The 18833-nt window shown below is 37.7% G+C and overlaps 1 protein-coding gene across 9 annotated transcripts in view; it reads right to left on the bottom strand.

Annotated features, from left to right (window-relative positions):
• Positions 1–16063, bottom strand: part of plekha1b (pleckstrin homology domain containing, family A (phosphoinositide binding specific) member 1b) — a 234445-nt gene extending 218382 nt beyond the window's left edge. For 4 of the 9 annotated variants that reach the window (XM_039769257.1, XM_039769268.1, XM_039769277.1 and 1 more), the window contains exon 1: positions 15916–16061. The gene's annotated coding sequence lies outside the window, so the exon portion shown is untranslated. Of the gene's footprint in view, positions 1–15915 lie in introns of all 9 variants that reach the window. The other 5 variants (XM_039769304.1, XM_039769312.1, XM_039769322.1 and 2 more) reach the window with 2 other exon arrangements.
• Positions 16064–18833: the final 2770 nt, after the last annotated feature.

The following is an 18833-nucleotide window of genomic DNA, read 5'->3' as shown; positions in this document are numbered from 1 at the left end:
ATCCTGAGGCTGCTTTTCACCTACTGTCAGATGAGACAAACAGGTATGCAGAGAAATTTTTTGAATTGCCAGCTGAGCTTGCACCGCTTTCTCATTTTTCAAAGTGGAAACCCACAATAAAAGACGAGATGAAGGGCTTTGTGTCATTACAAATAGAGATGGGACTAGACTGGTGATATAACTTCAGGGAGCATTGGTCCAAATGTGTTTTGTCCTCGGGTGGCTTTGGACAGGTTATGCCGTGTGATAGCTACATGCTGCTGCAAAGTTTTATTCACTTCTGTGATAAACAGAAGCAAATCCCAAGGAGGTGAGCCAGGCTATAACCCCTGTATAAAGTTCAGCCCCTGCTTGACATTGTGGAACCAACATATAAACAATTTTATCAGCGTGATTTGTCTGTGGATGAATCTATGATAAAATGTCAATATATGCAAGAATATTTTTTGTTGATTTGATATGTTAAACCATTGTTTTGTGTTCTTTTTTTTAAAAAGTTCATTTTTAGAAAATATTCAGCCCTGGGAGAAAAGAAACAAAAAAAAAATTTGGCCCTAAAAGAGTTAAGATCTCAAGATAAAATAACAGTGGGAGGTCGAGCTTTTAGTTACAGGGCTCCTAAACTGTGGAATGGTCTGCCTGCTACTATAAGAGATGCCCCTTCGTTCTCAGCTTTTAAATGCCGGCTGAAGACTCACTACTTCAGTTTAACATATCCTGACTGGAGCTGCTGATGAACTGTACAGACTGCATCTCTGTTGTTAGTCATTAGCACTAAAACATAAGTAAAATGATAGTTATAACTTGTTACTAACCCTCACCTTTTCTGTTTCTCTTCTCGGTATTCAAATGTGGCACTTGGTGCCACGACCCACTGCTAAGTTGTTTTGCCTGCCTAAGGTAAAGTCATCCCTGAAGGAGAATCACAGGAATCGTGAGGTAGAGGGGTCCTTTCATTGGATTGGCTGGCCCAGCGCTGTTTCAGCTGTGGAATGGCCAAATGGGGGAGACAGCTTGATAGCTGAGGTCGCCAGGACTCTAAACAAATCCAAATCATATTATGTGATATCAACTACTGTTAAATTCTGCTCCGTACTTGTAAAATTTTTATTTTTATACTATACTGAAGATTTGTTCTGTTCTGTGTATTGTATTGTATTGACCCACCTTCTTTTTGACACCAACTGCACGCCCAAACCACCTGGAAAGGGGTCTCTCTTTGAACTGACATTCCCAAGGTTTCTTACATTTTTTCCCTACAAGGGTTTTTTTGGGAGTCTTTCCTTGTCTTCTTAGAGAGTCAAGGCTGGGGGACTGTAAAGAGGCAGGGCCTGTTAAAGCCCATTGCAGCACTTCTTGTATGATTTTGGGTTATACACAAATTGTATTGTATACTTTGATCAATTCAGCGGACAGATGTCAGATAACAGGCCTTCCCAGAAAGACTTGTCAAGCTTAACAGGAGTGCAGTGTATTCTGGAAAGATGAAAGGCAAAACATAATTTGGGGTATTTTTAGCTTTTGATAATAAAAGGAAAATAACCTTGATTTTGTGATAATGATTTTAATACCATTTTCTGTATGTTTTGAGAAAATTGTAAATTCTGCTACTGAAATGAAAACAACTTAGCTAGGAGCTCATTTTCAATGAGAAGGAGGGAGAGTGGCTGCATTTTATTAGACTTTTTTAAAAAGGGTTTTCTTAGTTTAGTTGCTGTTTTGCTAACATCTTGAAGTCTCCTAACATCTCCTTTCCTCTAACTGAAACAGACATTTAAAGCTCTTTCTTTGTTGCTAGACAATTGGAATAGCGCTCTGTCACTGGCAAGAAATCTTTTTCTTTTCGATTAAGGATATATAATTTTTAATAAAGGAACTTGGTCAAATGGGAACTGACACCTAGAACTGAATGACGCCTGTATGAATCCACCCAGATTGTATAATTCTCTGTATCGCTTATGTAGTAATTGGTTTTGATGTAAAGAATTATTTAAGTGAAACCTTAAATTAACGTCTCTGTCCAATTCCTAGTAGCAAGCTAAGAAATTAATATTTATCATTCCTTTTCTAACTGTGGTCCCTTAAGAACTCAGGGGCACATCTTTGAGAAGGACTATATTAGTGCAAAACTAGAATGAACTAAAGGAATGGAAGCGAAAAAAAAAAAAAAATCGCAAATCTTGATTTTTCTTGCTACCACACATTAAGAAAGAGACTAAGAGGTTAGTAGGGTGGCGCATCATAGGTGATCTGAAAACACATTAAAACAAACAGCAAGAGATCTAGATTTTGATTTGGCTTGTGAAGAAGTTAAGGAAATATGTCAATGAATCCATGCAATTCCATTTCATGTTATTTGATACCCTGAAAGACAATAGAATTCAGTAATTGTAGTAATTCATTTTTAAAAGGTTTCTGAATAGAAGTCATCCTGAGGACTGAAGTGTGACACTGGCTTTAGATAAAGTCACAAGCAGATGCAGCTAAAGCAGTGTTTGAATGGGGCTTTGAAAAAAGCAACCTATTTTTCTCTGGATAATGCAGTCCCCTACACTGAGAAAATAATATTTTTTTTTCGTATAGCACTATGTACTGTATATCTGGCTGCGCTTCTAGAGTTATAACAGCATAACTCTTAATACAATTCCATTGATCTTTAAAGCAATAACCAAGGTAGTAACACAATTGTTGGAAAAACAGCCTTACATTCCATTTCCTCATCAGTCAGCCCATCGATCTCCTTTCTCATAAATTAAATGTGACATGTTCCAATTCCCTTTGTTTTCCTGATTAACAAAAATGTCAGCCATTCTGTCCTGCATGAGCAGACAAGCCTATGCATGCATGAATTCAGCACTGCGGATTTAGAAAGCAATATCTGCTATCATGCAGTGGAACTGCCAACTAACTATGGTACAATACTACGAAGCTGTCAAAAGAAAAAAATATTAGAAATAGGTGTAAAATGGAAAAACAAAAAGTCAGGCTTATGAAGTCTATCAGCTAGTTTAATTACCTGCTAAGTTTTAAAGCATAATGTTCAGATGTCTTCAAAACTATAGTCTAAAGATTGAATTTGAGCAATAAATTAAAATATATATATATATAAGTAAACACAAAATGCAGTTTTTAAATGATGGTTTTTATTATTTAGGGAGAAAAAAATCCAAACCTACATGGCCCTGTGTGAAAAAGTAATTGCCCCTTGTTAAAAATAACCTAACTGTGGTGTATCACACTTGAGTTCAATTTCGTAGCCCCCCCAGGCCTGATTACTGCCACACCTGTTTCAATCAAAAAATCACTTAAATAGGAGCTGCCTGACACAGAGAAGTAGACCAAAAGCACCTCAAAAGCTAGACATCATGCCAAGATCCAAAGAAATTCAGGAACAAATGAGAACAGAAGTAATTGAGATCTATCAGTCTGGTAAAGGTTATAAAGCCATTTCTAAAGCTTTGGGACTCCAGCGAACCACAGTGAGAGCCATTATCCACAAATGGCAAAAACATGGAACAGTGGTGAACCTTCCCAGGAGTGGCCGGCCGACCAAAATTACCCCAAGAGCGCAGAGACGACTCATCCGAGAGGTCACAAAAGACCCCAGGACAACGTCTAAAGAACTGCAGGCCTCACTTGCCTCAATTAAGGTCAGTGTTCACGACTCCACCATAAGAAAGAGACTGGGCAAAAACGTCCTGCATGGCAGATTTCCAAGACGCAAACCACTGTTAAGCAAAAAGAACATTAGGGCTCGCTTCAATTTTGCTAAGAAACATCTCAATGATTGCCAAGACTTTTGGGAAAATACCAATGAGACAAAAGTTGAACTTTTTGGAAAGCAAATGTCCTGTTACATCTGGCGTAAAAGGAACACAGAATTTCAGAAAAAGAACATCATACCAACAGTAAAATATGGTGGTGGTAGTGTGATGGTCTGGGGTTGTTTTGTTGGTTCAGGACCTGGAAGGCTTGCTGTGATAGATGGAACCATGAATTCTACTGTCTACTAAAAAATCCTGAAGGAGAATGTCCGGCCATCTGTTCGTCAACTCAAGCTGAAGCGATTTTGGGTGCTGCAACAGGACAATGACCCAAAACACACCAGCAAATCCACCTCTGAATGGCTAAAGAAAAACAAAATGAAGACTTTGGAGTGGCCTAGTCAAAGTCCTGACCCGAATCCAATTGAGATGCTATGGCATGACCTTAAAAAGGCGGTTCATGCTAGAAAACCCTCAAATAAAGCTGAATTACAACAATTCTGCAAAGATGAATGGGCCAAAATTCCTCCAGAGCTGTAAAAGACTCATTGCAAGTTATCGCAACGCTTGATTGCAGTTATTGCTGCTAAGGGTGGCCCAACCAGTTATTAGGTTCAGGGGCAATTACTTTTTCACACAGGGCCATGTAGGTTTGGATTTTTTTCTCCCTAAATAATAAAACCATCATTTAAAAACTGCATTTTGTGTTTACTTGTGTTATATTTGACTAATGGTTAAATGTGTTTGATGATCAGAAACATTTTGTGTGACAAACATGCAAAAGAATAAGAAATCAGGAAGGGGGCAAATAGTTTTTCACACCACTGTATACACACATATATAATATATATAATACACACACACAAACCGGATTCCAAAAAAGTTGGGACACTAAACAAATTGTGGATAAAAACTGAATGCAATGATGTGGAGATGGCAAATGTCAATATTTTATTTGTAATAGAACGTAGATGACAGATCAAACGTTTAATCCGAGTAAATGTATCATTTTAAAGGAAAAATATGTTGATTCAAAATTTCACGGTGTCAACAAATCCCAAAAAGTTGGGACAAGTAGCAATAAGAGGCTGGAAAAAGTAAATTTGAGCATAACGAAGAGCTGGAAGACCAATAAACACTAATTAGGTCAATTGGCAACATGATTGGGTATAAAAAGAGCTTCTCAGAGTGACAGTGTCTCTCAGAAGCCAAGATGGGTAGAGGATCACCAATTCCCACAATGTTGCGCAGAAAGATAGTGGAGCAATATCAGAAAGGTGTTACCCAGCGAAAAATTGCAAAGACTTTGCATCTGTCATCATCAACTGTGCATAACATCATCCAAGATTCAGAGAATCTGGAACAATCTCTGTGCGTAAGGGTCAAGGCCGTAAAACCATACTGGATGCCCGTGATCTCCGGGTCCTTAAACGACACTGCACCACAAACAGGAATGCTACTGTAAAGGAAATCACAGAATGGGCTCAGGAATACTTCCAGAAACCATTGTCAGTGAACACAATCCACCGTGCCATCCGCCTTGCCAGCTGAAACTCTACAGTGCAAAGAAGAAGCCATTTCTAAGCAAGATCCACAAGCTCAGGCGTTGTCACTGGGCCAGGGATCATTTAAAATGGAGTGTGGCAAAATGGAAGACTGTTCTGTGGTCAGGCGAGTCATGATTCGAAGTTCTTTTTGGAAATCTGGGACGCCATGTCATCCGGACCAAAGAGGACAAGGACAACCCAAGTTGTTATCAACGCTCAGTTCAGAAGCCTGCATCTCTGATGGTATGGGGTTGCATGAGTGCATGTGGCATGGGCAGCTTGCATGTCTGGAAAGGCACCATCAATGCAGAAAAATATATTCAGGTTCTAGAACAACATATGCTCCCATCCAGACGTCATCTCTTTCAGGGAAGACCCTGCATTTTTTAACAAGATAATGCCAGACCACATTCTGCATCAATCACAACATCATGGCTGCGTAGGAGAAGGATCCGGGTACTGAAATGGCCAGTCTGCAGTCCAGATCTTTCACCTATAGAGAACATTCGGCCCATCATAAAGAGGAAGAAGAAGGCCCAAGACGATTGAACAGTTAGAGGTCTATATTAGACAAGAATGGGAGAGCATTCCTATTTCTAAACTTGAGAAACTGGTCTCCTCGGTCCCCAGACGTCTGTTGAGTGTTGTAAGAAGAAGGGGAGATGCCACACAGTGGTGAAAATGGCCTTGTCCCAACTTTTTTGGGATTTGTTGACACCATGAAATTCTGAATCAACATATTTTTCCCTTAAAATGATACATTTTCTCAGTTTAAACTTTTGTTCCGTTCCATTTATGTTCTATTCTGAATAAAATATTAGAAGTTGGCACCTCCACATCATTGCATTCAGTTTTTATTCACGATTTGTATAGTGTCCCAACTTTTTTGGAATCCGTGTGTGTGTGTGTGTGTGTGTGTATATATATATATATATATATATGTACACTAATTAAAGGCAAAGCATCCCCTGACTCACTCACTCACTCACTCACTCACTCACTCACTCACTCATCACTAATTCTCCAAGTTCCCGTGTAGGTAGAAGGCTTGTGAATCCTTGTTCGGCCTGTGAGTTTAGGTGGACGGCCTTGTCTTGGTAGGTTTACAGTTGTGCCATACTCCTTCCATTTCTGAATGATCGCTTGAACAGTGCTCCGTGGGATGTTCAAGGCTTTGGAAATCTTTTTGTAGCCTAAGCCTGCTTTAAATTTCTTAATAACTTTATCCCTGACCTGTCTGGTGTGTTCTTTGGACTTCATGGTGTTGTTGCTCCCAATATTCTCTTAGACAACCTCTGAGGCCGTCACAGAGCAGCTGTATTTGTAATGACATTAGATTACACACAGGTGCACTCTATTTTGTCATTAGCACTCATCAGGCTCATCATGTCTACGGGCAACTGACTGCACTCAGACCAAAAGGGGGCTGAATAATTACGCACACCCCACTTTGCAGTTATTTATTTGTAAAAAATGTTTGGAATCATGTATGATTTTCATTCCACTTCTCAAGTATACACCACTTTGTATTGGTCTTTCACGTGGAATTCCAATGAAATTGATTCATGTTTGTGGCTGTAATGTGACAAAATGTGGAAAAGTTCAAGGGGGCCGAATATGTGTATGTGTATATATGTGTATATATGTGTGTATGTATATATATATATATATATATATATATATATATATATATATATATATATATATATATATGTGTGTGTGTATATGTGTATATGTAGATATGTATATAGATATGAAGATATGTATGTAGACTCAAACTGATTATGACAGCAGCAATCCAAGCTGTGAGAAAACAGAAAAAAAGAGGCATGTCAGACGTTGTGGTACATTTTCTGATGCAGCTAGACGAAAACAACTTCGTGACTCTGCAGCCAAATACACAAAACAATTACTTTGACAATCATGTTGTTATTTTTAAAATGTTTCCTTTTCTTTTTCATAACTTCTTTAACACACGACTTTTCTGCAAAGCGCGGGTATTTTGCTAGTGTATATGTGTGTATATATATATATATGTATATGTATATATGTATACAGTAATCCCTCCTCGATCGCGGGGGTGGCGTTCCAGACCCCCCCGCGATAGGTGAAAATCCGTGAAGTAGAAACCATATGTTTCTATGGTTATTTTTATATATTTTAAGCCCTTATAAACTCTCCCACACTGTTTATAAATATTCCCCACAGAGTTATACAGCATAATCCCTTTGTATTCTCTTAGATATTAGGTAAGATTCATTGAAATTATGTATATAAACACACTATTTATACACAGTAAAACCTAAATATTATTTTAAAGATATTGAGTGTCTCCGATATCACATGTTACAGCCATTACGATAGACATGCCACCAGCAATAAATACGTACAATGCAACAAAAATAGTATACAGTAAATGTGTGTGTACAGTGACACTAAACGTACGTACATGTACTAAGTACTGTAAGTAGAAAATTAATTATGGTTACTCACCAACAATGACACGATGACTTGTCCGATAACAATGAGTTTTATTTTACTGCACAACAAAGGAGAGCGTTACAGCCCTTAAAGGAGCCACTTCAGGCGATTGTGTAGCACTTCCGTTGTTCTTCTTCTGGCAGTCTTCAATCCAAATCCCTAAAGCAGATTCCATTCAGACTACTGCCTTATTACATCCACTTACAACTTGTTTTGCACCCTGGTTAAAAGGACACTGCGGCCGTAGATCTTATATTCCTTTCCTACTTTTTAAATAAAAAGAATCGTAGCCTTCAACAAATCCAAAACGTTTACCTTTTCGGCAATCTTTAACATCTTCCATTTGCGCTTGGGCACGGCCCCTGAAGCAGTAGCAGATCGTTTTGGAGCCATAATGAAGGGCTTGACTATGCACAAAGATAAACACAAAAGAGCACAACTCTTTACACAGCGAAACACGTTGATGCTGAATGAGCGAGACGAGACTTCCTGGTTAACACTGCATTCAGCAAGCAGGAACTTAACTGCGTGCTCTGATTGGTTAGCTTCTCAGTCAGGAGAACTTAACTGCGTGCTCTGATTGGTTAGCTTCTCAGTCATCTGCCAATAGAGTCCCTTGTATGAAATCAACTGGGCAAACCAACTGAGGAAGCATGTACAGGAAGTAAAAAGACACATTGTCCGCAGAACCCGCGAAGCAGCGAAAAATCCGCATTATATATTTAGTCATGCTTTCATATAAAATCCACGAAAGAGCGAAACCGCGAAAGTCAAAGCGCAATATAGCGAAGGATTACTGTATACGTATATATGTGTATATGTATATACGTATATATGTGTATACATATGTACAGTGGAACCTCGAGATACGAGTTTAATTCGTTCCAGCACTGAGCTTGTATAGCCGAATTTCTCGTATCTAGAACAAATTTCCCCATTGAAAATAATGGAAATCCAGTCTTAAAAATAAAGTGGTATTTTAAGTACTTTCAGTACATTTTCAGAATGGTATTGTCTTTAAATAATAATAACAAAAATTTCAACATAAAGTGCAATTTTTCTTCTTAAAAAAATAAGGCAGAAACATAAAAGATAATTTGACCAGCTTCATCTTTAAACTGTGAGTAACCTTAGCCAAAATGATTTTGTACATTAGGCTAAAACAGTGTGATCATTGAACATTTTGTAATTAGAATTACTAACAGTCACGGAAGTCCAAGGATCCCCAGTAAGAGCCACAAAGTCCACTCACTGTAATGCATCTAATTTTGCTTGCTTTTAAGTGTCATAAAGCTGTTGAATTTTACTTGAAATAGTCGCTCGGCACGGCAGTTGGAAAGTTGGATCTCCTGACGCTAACTGTAGCACATTTTCTAACCCCCATCTTCCACCACTGTTAGTGGTCTACAGTCTAAAGCAATTAATTTTGCGAGAGAATTTTTAAGTTTGACAGATGTTGACTTACTTATTTTGATCCTGAAGCCAGTCACTTCATGTGGTTTGGGCTGCCGACACCTTTTGTTGGTACTCGAACTCGTACTGCTAGTACTAACAGCATACACAGTTTCTGTGCTCGCTGTAACATGTTTTGCATTTAGATGGTACTGTAAGGTTGAAGTGCCCGAGTGGTATGCAAACTCATTTTTGCACAGTTTGCACAAAACCACACCTTTATCAAGGCTTCCGTCGGGTGAAATGAAATTTTTCTCCGATCAGTCCTAGCAAGGCGCTTTCTTCCGACTCTTACATTTTTGTAGCTCTGATGCGTACATCAATGTAATCGATGTACCAGGAAATCATGCATTGAAAATGTTCCCCTTTGCTTGGAATGCAAAGTGTGATTAAATGCGTTATTTTTTTTAACGCGGAGTACATGCATCAAAGCTTCTCGGCTGTGCTTGTGCTAAGAAAAGGAAACATTTTAAAAATAACCTAACATGATTGTCAATGTAATAGTTTTCTGAGTGTTATTGAATGTTGCTGTCATCAAGGATTAGATTATCATTATTTCTTTCAATCAGGGTCGTATTTGGAGGATGTGTTGTGTTCAACTTATATTCCGTCTTTGTCAACCGCTGTAAAGATAACAGGTTTCAATCATCGAAGTGTTCACCACCCAAATCGGTGCTCGTGAATGTAAGATGTTCAACAGGCATTCCCAGTATTAAGTTGTGGAAATTGCCTGCAAATAATTTAGCGGTAGCATGTGTATGAACTTAATTTAATCTTTTCCAGTCCTGCAAAGTCAGTTGACGTGAGCCGCTCGGAGTTCATGCATCGAAGCTTCTCAGCTGTGCTTGTGCGATCTCGCAATGTCAACGGCTTTATTTAATGTTAGCTAAGACCCGGCACTTAAAAGTTTCTTGCTACAGCAATTTTAACTCCGTTACAAAGTGATCCAAAGTCTCGTTTATACCTCATGTCTTCTCATTAAACTTGTATCTCGCGAATACCATATTCGTTGCAGGCATGACAAACGGCAGCTGGAGTGTGTCTATAAACTTAATTTAAACTTATGGTTCACACCGTGCTTTGTTTCCGCAGTAGGTGCACTTATGAATATGCTTGTATGCATCACACGCTTCATAATCTTTTCCTGCCTTCTCAATTGTGAAATGGCACTTTTTGTTCAGCGCTCTTCCTTGTTTTCTACGTACTGCGTTCACAGTCATTTCACGTGATTACGTGGGAGGCGTGATGATGTCACACGCAACTCCGCCCCCCACGGCCATTGAGCTGAAGTCCATTACAGTATATGGAGAAAAATATGTTCCAGTTATGACCATTACGTGTAGAATTTCGAAATGAAACCTGCCCAACTTTTGTAAGTAAGCTGTAAGGAATGAGCCTGCCAAATTTCAGCCTTCTACCTATACGGGAAGTTGGAGAATTAGTGATGAGTGAGTGCTTTGCCTTTTATTAGTATACTGTAGATATATAGATATAGAGATAGAGATATATATATCTATATAGATATATATATAGATATAGATATATATATATATCTATATCTCTATATATCTATATCTATCTATATCTATATCTATATATATCTATATCTATCCATCTATATCTATATCTATATATATCTATATCTATCCATATATATATATATATATATATATATATATATATATATATATATATATATATATATATATATATATATATATATATATATATATATATATATATATATCTATCTATATATATCTATCTATCTATCTATATATCTATATATCTATATATATACACACACACACCCCAGTTTATCTAACCTCCAAATTATTACTTCTAAACAGAGAACAAAGAAAAACTTAAATATAAATGAGTTTGCATAAATATGACATGGCCTCAACTCCTGCCATGTTGCCCCTAGAAGACTCACTATGAGGGCAGTAAACTTGTAGATAGGATCTACTGCTTCCTAGCAGCTTGTGTACAAAAAGTGGTGTGCAAAAGTTAGGATCTCCTTAATTTGGAGAGGTTTCAAAGGGGCAGTCCCCTGATCATAAGTCCCTGGTAATGTCCTTTACTATGACAATATGACAATACCTTAGACAACTATTAAGCCAAAAATGAGTTTTCTCTGTACTTAGAATGAGCGGTAGAATTAATTAATTATGGAATGTGTGCATTTCTGCTTTTTTTATTTAGTACAATTACATGTATAATACTAAGCAATGATATTTGAAAAAGTAATTGACTGACTGACTGAATTTTGAAATAAACAGCTAAAATATAATGAATAAATGCAGATATGAGTGACAAATGACATTGATTCTGTGCAAAACACTGAATTAATTTATAACTAAACTGGCTCTGTGAAATTATTCCTCATTTTCTTTTTGTTAAAAGTTCTTGTAACTCAAATAACTAAATTTAGCTAACTTCCACCAAATTGCTCTCAAGAAACAAAGCAGATAATGCAGAGGCATTTTAAACACACCAAGAAATTGAAGAAACTATTAAGTGAAAAGTCAACTAAATGGATTTCAATAAAAAAAATTCACAGCTACTCTAAATGCTGTATTCTGTGGTCACTTTAAACAAAGCTAACGGCTACTCATTACGTCATAGATAGTGAGTTTAAATGACTGAATAAAACAACTACTCAGTTGATATTACTGAAATCTTTCCTGCAAATTATTTAAATGTGCTGCTTAAGGCAGAATATAAAAAACAATGTAAAAGAAACAAAAGGAACCAATCAGATCACTAACTGTATCAAGTAACTTATGTAAATTAACTTGTGAAACAGTGTCTTTGCAAGACTTTACACGAGAGAGAGAGAGAATAATAATGCAGGAACTATCCCCTTTACTCACATTTGAAAAAAACCCACAAATGCTAATTTGCTGCTTGTCATGAGATTTAAAAATATTATTGACAAGAAAAAAAAAAAGACATGCCTTTAAGCAGAAATGAATTTTTTGTTACAAATAAAAACATCTCACATCTAAACTACAACTAAACAACATCACTAACATCAACTAACAAACATTTACATTACTAACAAAAATTCTGCTCGAGATTTTTCAGAACACACTACATCAAAATTGGTAACAGTGAGATCCCAAAGACATGCATGTTAAGGTAACTGGCATCCTTAAACTGGCCACATACTGCATGAAGGAGATATGCAGGTGCCTTGTAAATAATTGGCATCCCATCTAGACAAGGTTTTTGCCTTGTACCAGAGGCTATTAGTTCCAGCTATTAAAAAAGCAGCCCTTTTCTGCAACATACAAATTCATAAATTAAATGACTTAATGAGCTGTAGTTATGCCAGTCCTAAACACATACAAGATGTCTTGACAATCTGTGGTGCAAGTAAATGTGAATGTTTAATGTTTAAGTAGGCAAGTTCTATAAAATCCTATATGGCACAATAACTAACTTAAATAAAACATTAGTAAATTCAAAATACTGCATCAAGTATCATTACTGTAACTAGGAAGTGTAAGTACGTAAGTTTAATTCCAGAATCTCTTTCTAAAAAAAAAAAAAAAAAGTAATCTTTTTACATAAAAAACCAATTATGAAAGTGCCCACATCTTACCTTATAAAACTTTTCACAGTTTTGACTAAAGTTGCCACAAGATGGGGAACTTCATAAAGACCCTAGGACAAATAAAACTACTACAAAAAGCACAGCCTTTTCAAGATGTCCAATCAGACTCGGCAGTAACACCAAGGCTGAGGACCTATTATTTTAGCATAATGAACTCCTGTTAGAGTTGCTGGTGAAGCTGTACAAATTTCCCTTAAATAACCGTGACAGTTGTTGTGATTGTTTCTTACTAACACTTTGCCATTCTCCTTCTATTTTCAGTTTCCTGTCATGGCACTTAGTGTCACTGCCACTAAATTATTCCTCCTGGCCTTGAAATGGGATCTCAAGGTGGAAGAAAAACACTTGCATCATCAATGCCAGACTTAACAACAGGACCTCTTTGTACTCCATCAAAATTAACACTAGTTGTTTATTTATCCCGTTACTATCAAGAACCTTAGTACAATAAATATCCACATAAATATAATTAGTTAATAGTAATTGGCTAGACTTACTAAAATGTCAGGCTTTCCCAACATAAAGCCTGAAATGACAAGATATTAGATCATTTTCACATTTAAAAAGATCTTATACACAACAGTATTCAATTAAAAAAAGCAAATGTATCACTTGAGGGAAAAAACAATTTACATATATATTTGTGGATCAGTTCTTCTGCACAACATCCTTAATTGAATTTTATTTTAATATATTTAAATTATAGTTTAAATTTAAAAAATCTGCTATATAAAAACAGAAATCGCTGCTCATCTGTAGCAGTCTTCAGTCAGGTTTAATGACATTTTCTTAAAAATTTTAAAAAGTGGCAGTCAGTTTGGAGTTTCCTATCAGTTCTTTATTTCCAAGATTTTTTAACTGCATATCGAATGAGTAAGTGAGCACTTTCATTTGGATGGGATACAGTTTTAGAGGTCTTGTTATGATAGTCAGAATCCTTCAGTCAATAGAATAGCTTTTCTATAAGATACATTACATCCAACACTGAGGACAATTATCCAACAAATGTTTCAGTACACATTTGTTAAAAATCATTACTGGGACTCCTTTATACCAACAGTTATACATCTTTATAATGCCTCACTGTGACTGCTCTTTTTCTTTTGAACCAAGGTAGAAATGTTGTCTCTTTTCAGTTATTCTGATGCATATTTAAAAGGAAGGGTTGCTTATCATAATATATTTTTTATTGTAAAAAGCCAAATTTCCCACACAAATAAAGCACAATCAAATCTGCCATATCTGTTCTTTTTGGCAGTCCTGATATATATTTTAAAAAATAAACTGACCACAAATATGAAACATTAACTGAATCTTAAAAGTTGTGTTTACAGTGCCAGATTTTTAGGTACACTATTTTTATTAACCTCCCTTAACTCAGCACACAGAAGGACAATGAAATCAAGAAAAAACTAAAAAAAACTTGAAAATGCTTAGGGAAAACCTGATTATTAATATTTTTCTTTCAGCTGCTCTTGTTAGGGGTCGCCACAGTGGATCATCATCTTCCATATATTTCTGTCCTCTGCATCTTGTTCTGTTACACCCATCACCTGCATGTCATCTCTCACCACATCCATAAACCTTCTCTTAGGCCTTCCTCTTTATCTCTTCCCTGACAGCTCTATCCTTAGCACCCTTCTCCCAATATACTCAGCATCTCTCCTTTGCACATGTCCAAACCAACGCAATCTTGCCCATCTGACTGTCTCCCGACTGTCCAACTTGAGCTGACCCTCTAATGTACTCATTCCTAATCCTGTCCATCCTCGTCACACCCAGTGCAAATCCTAGCATCTTTAACTCTGCCACCTCCAGCTCTGTTTCCTGCTTTCTGGTCAGTGCCACTGTCTCCAACACATATAACATAGCCGGTCTCACTACCGTCCTGTAGACCTTCCCTTTCACTCTTGATATTCGTCTGTCACAAATCACTCCTAACACTCTCCTCGCGCAATTGACTTGAATAACCGACTTAAATCATTAATGTCCCCTGGCCATATGTTTTTTTGCTTAGGAGCTTCCATGTGTTCACAACACAGAAAGTACTGCCCTTGGCAGCAGACTTTCTGAGGGGTTGTTTGCAGTCAGTAAAGTATAAATATAATAACACAAAGAAGTGCTCAGCAAGTACGAATGTCGGCTACAAATGACACACAATAATGGGAAGTGGAGCATCGGGACTAAAAATGTAATTTTAATTCATCTGACTGGTAATTCAGCGAAACTTACAAACGCTGGTAGGTGTGTGTATGTGTGACACTGAGGGTCGAGAAAAACATGCATAGGTATATAAAATTAGTTATACTGCATGCAAGATTTTGTGCTTTTATGATTTTATTACATATAACAATATAAGTTAATACACACATTAAAATAGTTCGCACGCGACCTTGTTCACCAAATTGATAAATGTTTTTTGTTACTGTTGGGGTTTCCCGATATTCATTTTAATTTGCTTAATAGTAAAGTGAAACTGTCAAGAGGTCCTAACTTCAAACAGGTTAAAAATACGTAGGAACACATTGCATCATGCAGCGGTAACTTAATTAAATTACAGAGAGGCGTACCTGCGCCCACCATTAAGTAAAAATAAAAACTTGGCTTTTCTGCTCCAAATTAAGGCATATCCACCCTGGTGACAAGTCTTCCCCCGCAAACCACGCCAAACGTGTTTCAAAACTTTGGCACCCAGCAATATTCTTCCTATTAAAAGTTCTTTCCCGGCCCGGCCACACCCCCCGCCTTCTCAACTTCCTAGGAAAAAAGGGGTCGCTTACCTGCGGCCCCACCTCCAAGCAGCAGAGAGTAGATTTCTCCAGAACGAAAAGGGTGCAGCTAACCTGCCACCGCACCTCTACCACCTAATAATGTTACGGTATAGCCGTTACTGAATATATATACTGATTATATATATATAATGTATTTATTATCCTTTTGTAATCGTGTCCCCCACTCCCGAATCTCCTTCTCTTTTAAATATACACACAGTGTAACAACAGACATTAAGTGAGCAACGAAGCAATATATCTAACAACTCCGAACTTACTCAGTTGTCTTCAAATTGGAAAATCTGGACGATGCTCCACGCAGTCACTCAGAAAGACGAATAGCTAACCACGAACTAATAAGCACGACTACAAACCCGCACCTACTGCACAGTCCTTCTGACTTCCTACTGATCCCGGGAGCGCGACCAGCAAGTGGCGGGGCCGTTCCGAGACAGAGCGGAAATGTAATGCTAGGACCTCTGGGAAATGGAGTCCTTGCTACTTGTCTTATTTAAAAGTTGATTCTCATTTTAACGCTATAGGTCAGGATTCGAAACTCATTTCCAGACGCTGGTTAAAAGTCATTTAAAAATGCTCAGGTACGACATAAGGTTGATGATTTTTTCTGTTTAAACTGAATTAAAAGCAAAAGTATTGCTTGTGGTAGTGTCAGAGTTTGGGTAAGGATGTTTAGTTTTCAGTACTCCGATGATCGTTCCAGGATGTTACTGTTTGGCCAATTTGGCCCTGTTGGAGTATGAATATTAGTATGTGTGTTTGATTCTTTCTGTATGGATCTGGCACCCTGCCTAGGTGTGGCTCTAGATCGTGAATTGGTTTAAGATGGTTTGAGAATGTTATTGTTAGTTGTATTTTAATTTTTACTTTTATTGACTTATCTACAAGGTTAGGAAGGTGATGCAATAGTTAGCACTGCTGCCATATGGATCAGTTTCTTGAACTTGCAAACAAGCCAGGTTGTGATCTGTGGAGTATGCACAATCTTTCCAAAGACATACAGTATATGTTAGGTTGACAGTCAATTTCAAAAGGACCCTACCTTGTGCATGGGTAAGGTGCTATATAAATAAAATGGATTATTATTATTATTATTTATTCCCTAAGTGTAACTGGGGGAGTATGAGTGAGTGAGGAGTGGGCCTTGTGATGGACTTGCTCCTCATCCAGGGTTGGTTCCTGCCTTGTACTTTGTGCTCCTGAGATAAGCACCAGCTCACCTTGAATTCAATTAGCAAATTCAATGTACTTTAATGTAATTTAAAATAGTTCTCATGTTCTAGCAGGTCTAGCAAATTTACAATATTTCAAAATAAGTACAGCTGACTTACTGATTATAAATCAGACTTGTAATTTTTTCATTTGAACAACATTTGGTTCTTCCAAAAGATGTTGTTGTATGAGAGGAATGTCCCATGTCATATCAGATGTGAGCACTTTTCTGAATAATTAGAGTAACAGAAGAGGGGGCACTTTTATTCGCCTCCCTCAACCAGCATTGCCAAGAGGGTCAAAATAAGCAAACTGGTGTTTTAAATAGCTAAAGCATACAGAAAGGGATAAACAAAGGGAGAAGACAAACATACAAAATTGGCAAAGCGGAAACAACCCACTTCTGCCTGTCTAGGTCCTGCCAATACTGAGGTAGGTCCTTATTTAATGCTTAGATGGCTTGCCAGCTCAATGTACCACATAATGAGTAGTCTCTCTCTCTCTCTCTCTCTCTCTCTCTCTTTCTCTTCACATGTCCTGTTTATGTTTGGATGGGGTGGTGGCTCTGAGACTTGGGATCTGCACTAGCAATCACAAGGTTGCAGGTTTGAATCCTGTAAATGCCAAAATGACTCTACTCCTTTGAGCCTTTGAGCAAGGCCCATAACCTGCAATTGCTTTATCCTGGGTATGACGTTAATCTGCATGTCCTCCAATTTACAGGGATAACTTGGAAGTTGGTGGCAGGATTGGTGCTCCAGCCACAGTAAAAACCGTCACACTGTTCCAGTGAGGTGCTGAGATGTCACCCTCTGCACTTGGCTCCCAACCCAGTTGGTTCATTGTGTGGTGAGTGTGGCAGTGTGCTATCAGTGCATGCTCCCAATCGCACCCCCCTCCCCCCCTTTATGTTAATAAGGCCTTGCCAGGCTCAATTCCTTATCTAGATTCGCTGGACCTCTTCCCAGAGTTACTTCTGACTTGAACCAGGATCAGCAGTAGGTCAATAAAATCTATTAGCCACCCAGCCATAGTTTATTGTGACGGTGCCCTAGATCAATACACCTCTAAATCATCTTTAGTCCTTAAAAGGTCAGGATGTTTAAACATGACTAGGACGTTGCTCTTGGAACATGTGCTGCTTGTGGAAAATTACTGGCTTCCTGTCAGTATTTATTTTAAAAGTGGCCACATGGTGCACTTTATTATCCCATTGTCTAAAACCTCTTTCTCATCTTCAGAATCACAGGCATTCCTGGCAGTTACTGGTTTGCCTTCCTTTATTGTGTACACCAGTAACATAGCCTAGGTACTCAAACGTTGAACGTTTCTATTCCTTTCACAAGTGCTCTGTCAAATGCTCTTGCAGGGATGTCAGTTCACACTTGGCATTACTGCCTCCTTGTGGAATTTGTGTTACCCAATATGTGCTAGTGCATTTTTCCTCTATGTCTCTGGGTGTTTCTGAACCCTACCGTATACTAGTAGTAATTAAAACATTTCATTAAAACATTTTGCTTTTCTCTTGGAATGGATAACCCATTATCACGTTAGCACATAAAGTATAGAAAGAGAGACATTTATATAATACTAGTGATGAATTTGTAAAGTGCAGCGATAGTTTTAAGCTCCCTGCTAAATAATTGTGCATGGGCACATCAAACATGTGAATTAGTAAACCACAATGCAGAATAAACAGAGTGGTAACAGTTCTGATATTGGTAATGTTAGTCAGTCATTTTTTAACCTGTTTAGTTCTAAAAAAGGTCGCAGGGGTCTGCTGGGTCCTATCCCAGCTAGCATAGGGTGCAAGGCAGGAACAAACCACATATGGCATATATATACATACATATATACACACACACACAGACAGGTATATGGCAAAGTGACACACAAGTGCAAAACCAACAAGCTCTTTTATTTCTTTTCCCTTGGGGGAAACATCTTCTCTGTTCCCCAAAAGTAT

This window comes from Polypterus senegalus, chromosome 1, assembly GCF_016835505.1.
Source record: "Polypterus senegalus isolate Bchr_013 chromosome 1, ASM1683550v1, whole genome shotgun sequence".
Classification (NCBI taxonomy): Eukaryota; Metazoa; Chordata; class Cladistia; order Polypteriformes; family Polypteridae; genus Polypterus; species Polypterus senegalus.
Note: the sequence above shows the minus strand (reverse complement) of the source record. Positions and strands in the feature narration are given on the sequence as shown.